This window comes from Triticum dicoccoides, chromosome 7B (genome assembly GCF_002162155.2).
Source record: "Triticum dicoccoides isolate Atlit2015 ecotype Zavitan chromosome 7B, WEW_v2.0, whole genome shotgun sequence".
NCBI lineage: Eukaryota > Viridiplantae > Streptophyta > Magnoliopsida > Poales > Poaceae > Triticum > Triticum dicoccoides.
The window spans coordinates 254150314-254156073 of NC_041393.1; positions in this window are offsets into that span (position 1 = coordinate 254150314).

The window sequence follows — 5760 nt, forward strand, 5'->3', positions numbered from 1 at the left end:
ACCGTAGGAGGTCCGTTTCATCCGTTTTGCGGTACGCCACACCCCTCCCAATCAACAGGACCCCCTTTCGACCGTAGGAGGTCCATTTCCTCTGTTTTGCGGTATGCCACACCCCTCCTGATCAACAGGACCCCCGTTTTGACCGTAGGAGGTCTGTTTCCTCCGTTTCGCGGTATGCGCGACTAGGCGTTCGAGACCCCGCCCGTATGTACACATACGTGACCGTATTTTCTTTCTTGCACCCTGGCCGATGTACGTACGTGTACATGCTATGTGCGCGCCTCTACTACGACACGTGCGCGCCTCTACTACGACACGTGCGCACCTCTACATCGACCAGTATGTACGTACACGTTCGCGACCAGGATGACAATGCTACGTACGCTTCGACCAGGTGGGTCCCGACTGTCACGCACTTCCTTGCCTACGAAGATGTAGCTGGTGGGTCCCAGCAGTCAGGGAGGCGAATCGTTTTTTTTGCCCGGATGCACTTCCTTGCGTGCGAACGTGTAGCTGCTAGGTCCCAGCAGTCAGGGGGGCGAATCGTTTTTTTGCCCGAATGCACTTCCTTGTGTGCGAAGGTGTAGCTGCTGGGTCCCAGCAGTCAGGGGGCGAATCATTTGTTTTTTGCCCGGACGCACTTCCTTGCGTGCGAAGGTGTAGCTGGTGGGTCCCAGCAGTCGGGGGGCGAATCGTTTTTTTCGGACGCACTTCCTTGCATGCGAAGATGTCGCTGGTGGGTCCCAGCAGTCAGGGGGGCGAATCGTTTTTTTCGGACGCACTTCCTTGCATGCGAAGATGTAGCTCGTGGGTCCCAGCAGTCAGGGGGCGAATCATTTTTTTCGCGAAATACGGTGGCTCGTCCGGTGGGTCCCCGCTGTCAGGTGGAGGAATAATTATTTTGCGCGTAATAAGGAGGCACTTCCTTGCGGCTGTCGTGGACCCAGCTGTCAGCCTCTCCACGTAAAGTCCACGTTCGATGGAAGTCGTTCCTTGACCACGTTGACCACGCCGCGCCGAGAGCACCACGGCGGTGGACGATGGCGAGGCTTAGGAAGGGGACGACACGGAGCTGGGGAAGACGCGGCAGTGGATGCACACGCGGAGAGGAGTATGAGGGTTCACTGGTTTGGCTGCGCTTCCATCACCGCAGAATAAGAGGGGGTGTGGGTCAGTGGGTGAGTGGAGGGATGGCCTGGCCAGCAGTGGGAGTAGTAGGGGGCGGTGAGGCCTCCACGGCAGCACAGCCGGCCATGGGAGGCAGGAGCAGGCGGCACGACCGGTGCTGCTTTGGGCGGTTGGAGCAAGAAGACCAGAGGTTGAAGAAGTATGATGGCCGTTGGATGGACATCGTACGGTCACTGCAGCTAGAATCGTTTATATTGACTAAGTTGACAAAGCCCTTGGTACGTCAACTTAGTAGGCCCACGGGTCAGCTTCCGAAATGGTGCGCCCCAGATGTCAGGGGGATGAATCATTTTTTGGGCAGGTGAAGCTAGAATATCCGAGATTGAAGAAGAAGCACGGCACCCGTTGGATGGACATCCAACAGCCACTGCTGCTAGAACCGTGTGTTGACTATAAGTTGACAAAGCCTTGCATACCTATCAACTCTGTTTTTTCTTAGGGGACGCGTCAATTTAGTAAGGCCAGAAGTGTGTGGCAGAGAACTTATAGCCCATTTGAGATTTGTAAGAATGTGTAGCCCATTTTTGAATTCTAATGGAATTTACTACAACCCATTTACAGTTTGTTAAAAGTACAGCCTATTTCAACCAACCGTTCAAAACAGAATTCAATAAAATTTCCCACATTTTGATGGGATCTGAATATTTTTATCCCGAAATTTTAGTAAGATTAAATACAATTTCAATATAAATTTATATTGCGTAAAAATCCAACGAAACATTCCGCTCGCAACAATTAATGAAATTAAAATTTTCAATATTCCAAAAATAATATTTTATAAAGTAATCACTATTTGGTGCATTTTTTTATAGTTACTACCCAGTTTTTTTAATTACATCCCATTTATTATTTCTTAAAGCCCGTTTTCTTGTTAAGCCTAATGCATCCCTCCTAGGAAAGATTTGCAGCCCAGCGAGGCAGAGAATAACAACTTGACCTTGCCTGGGTATTCCTAAAAAAAGTATAGCTGGGCTAGCCATTTTCAGCTTGAAAAATAATAATATCTGGGCTGGATATCTGGCCTGGGCTAGACGGGCCATAGCCCGCCCAGTTAATACCTGCAGTGATGTTTTCATTGTTGTTCAGAGGAGAAAAATTAATATCTGGGGTAAACATCGAAAAACTCTGCAGTGCTCACACCTCAAAAACACAAATATTGCTCGAGCTGCTTGGTCCTAGCTGTCGGCCGCTTCTTGTGCAATTCTCTCGTTTATTGGCTACTCCCTCCTTTCCGGTTTATAATGCTCAATTCAAAAATCTCACCAATCAAGGTAGATGGCGAGTGGTGGAATACTTTTTCTAGTTTTGCAAAAGCACCTAATTAATGCTCTTGTTATCCTCAAAAAAGTATGTTTATCAATGCATTAATTGCAATGCATGCATGCATAAAGTACATGCATTGGTCAATTTTCTCTTAATACTTGCATGCAATGATTTAATGCACCTTGGAATCTGAACATGTGATGGAAAACAACCAAATTGAGCCTTATAAAATGGAAAAAATAAAATTTTGAGATAAGCCCTATAAACCGGAAAGGAGGGAGTACATAGGTAGACAATGGTGTGGGACCGTGATGTCTGGAAACCAGGAGGAAGCAAAATAAATTATAGCTATATATATATAATAAGGAGGCACTTGCGTACGTGAGGCTATGGACCTGGTGGGTCCCCATTATCATCCTATCCAAGTAAAGTGATCTCCTCGCTCGCACGTGCTTCCCGCCCGAAACAGTCAGCGTCGGCCGCCCCGCTTCCCGGTGCAGGCGATTGCTCCGCCTTCAAACGACACGGTTGCCGAGGCGGCTACTTCGGCGTCACACGTCCGTCCCTCCGCCCACCCACCATTGCTATATAAACTGCTGCGCCGGCCATAGCCGCAGTCATCCGCATTCGTTGCCTTTCTCCTTTCCACACCACTACTGCCCACCATGGCTTCCTCGCGCTCCAGCGGTCTTCGGGACAGGCGGACGACGGACCACAAGGAGATAGCAGCCATTGCTGCCGACCGGCTGGCCGGCAGGCAGCCGGAGGACGACGACGTCCCAATGGAGAACATGGTAGTCGATGATCCGACGCCAACCCCCTCCTCCACGCCATCCTCGCCGGTGCATTGCACCATGACCATCGGCGAGGCCCATGCCCAATATATCGACAGGGTGAGGCAGATGCGTGAGGAGCAGTTCCGGGAGGCGCATGCCGACGCCGCCTACAACCACCATCTCCTCTAGGAGCACCTGCAGGCGGAGGAGCAGATCGCCGCGGAGCGGGCGGAGCAGGAGGCGCTGCTCGACTCGTACCGCTCCGCCCGCAAGGGCCGCCTCGAGCGCTGGCGGTACCGCATGCGGGTGGCGGAGGCTGCGGTCGCCTACAAAGAGGCTAGCAAAGAGGGCGATGAAGCGGGCGAGGCGCTGTTTGGCGAGACCGAGGACGAGGCAAAGGACAATGCCGGCTCCGACGAGTCCCCGCTCCGCTGACATCGACGACGCCCTGCTCCGCCGATGCCCCGCGGCGCCAACAACAAGGTAGAGGACACCACCGGCTTCGCCGAGGCCCCACGCGCCAACAACGAGGCAGAGGACACCACCGGCTCCGCCGAGGCCCCGTCCCACCAACAACGAGGCAGAGGACATCGCCAGCTCAACTGAGGCCCCACCGTGCCGGCAACGTGGGGGAGGATTTCCACCGCTCCGCTGAGGCGCCGCCTGCCGGCAACGAGACAGAGGCATCGCCGACTTCGCCGAGGCCCTGCCCCGCTGCCAACAAGGCCGCGCCACACAGAAAGCGAGGAAGAGTAGAACACCATAGGTCGCCGCCGCTCGGGTCCAAGTAAGGCCACCGCTGCTACCCTCTGGTTGAAGCCAAGCTAGGTGGGTTGACCATTGACGGCCGGTTAGCTTCTTGGTGGCGACGTGGAGTCGGAGAGCTGCGCTGGAGAAGAACGCTGCTTCTACTTAACTGCTGGTGCAGTTGGCTGACTGACACGTGGGCCCAACAGGCCACATGTCAGTTACGCAACTGCACCTGCAGTTAAGTCACTGAAGCTTTTGTTCGGCTCAGCGGGACACAAGTGGGTAGCTCCGGTTAATTAATTATACCTCCAGCGCACCCCTTTTTAGTTTTTTTCGAAAAGGAGGATGACCCCCGGCCTCTGCATCTGGGAGATGCATGCGGCCACAAACACCCCTTTTTAGTTGAAGAATGTATGAAATGTAATGAAATCTGGCATGTTTATATGAAATCCGACCGTGTATGAATGAATTTATTTCGATTAGTTCAAATTCCTGTATCACTAGCATTGGATGAACATGCAAAACAATATGTACTAGCATTATTCATAGGGTGATCACCACGTTTGCAGCAGTTTCACATGTACTCCCTCCGGTCCTTTCTAGTCTGCATACAAGTTTTGTCTGCAGTCAAAGTATATCTACTTTGACCAATCTTATACAAAAAAGTATGCACTTTCACAATGTGTGAAGTAAAAAGGAACATAAGGAGTACAAAGAGTTTGAGCACCTTTTTAGCGTTTCTGTACATTGCAATCAAACACACAGGCCTGGCAATTCATAGAGAACATTCAAAACAATCGATGATTATGCATCTCAGCGACTCACATGTCAGAGGGAATATTTACTTCACAACTAAAGAATAAAGAAAAAATTGATCGCCGCTGCTGACAGCAAAGGGCACCCCATTCGAAAATATCAAACGCATATCTTGCTAAAATCAATGAGAAAAATTTGACAAGGTTGTCCCATTCCAAAATATCAAATGCCTACAATTGTGGAATGGGCAGGGTTTGCCATCTGTTCGGACATTGACATGGCAACTGGTGCTAAATAAACCAGCTGTTCTTTTTGTGCAGTTCCATCAAAATCAACCAAATTCGCGCGTAGCTTGTATGATTTCGCCCTTATATGTTGCAACGCCTTGAACTTATGGGCACCTCCTTTCTTGTGGTGGAAATGAATGATTCGATGTATTCATGAACATTTTGTGCAGTTCCCGTTGAAATCAAGCTGAGCACCCCTGTTTGCACAAATACAAAAAGGTGATTAGTATAAAGCAAACTATACTATGAATTGACAGTTTCAACAGCCACATACATGGTCCATGTAGAGCACACTTTTAGAAAAATGGAACTCACCAGAAAGAATCCTAGAACAACATTGTACTCGCGCATCACAGCAAAAAAATGGAGATTTGTCAGTCCTTCTGAGCTGAAGTTAGTTTGGTCTTGTGGTGAGTAATGTAACCATCCTTCAACTGCTCCTTCTAATGAGAAGATAGACAGTGCTTCTTCATCCTGGCATAATCGGAACTAGTCACTTCACGTACTCCATATTCTTCTTCAGAGGAAGATGATCCTGTTGTGCAAAGACAAGAGGACTACTAAATGCTAGCATCCATGTTTGCTCGAAAAAAGGAAAGGAAATATTTAAAACAGCACAGATGAAGCACTTCCCAAGGACAATACCACTTTTTCATGATAGTATCTAAATAGTAACACAACACCAATAGAGATGACAAAGCTCAATCATATGGATGAAATCAGTGGGCGAGTACCAACCT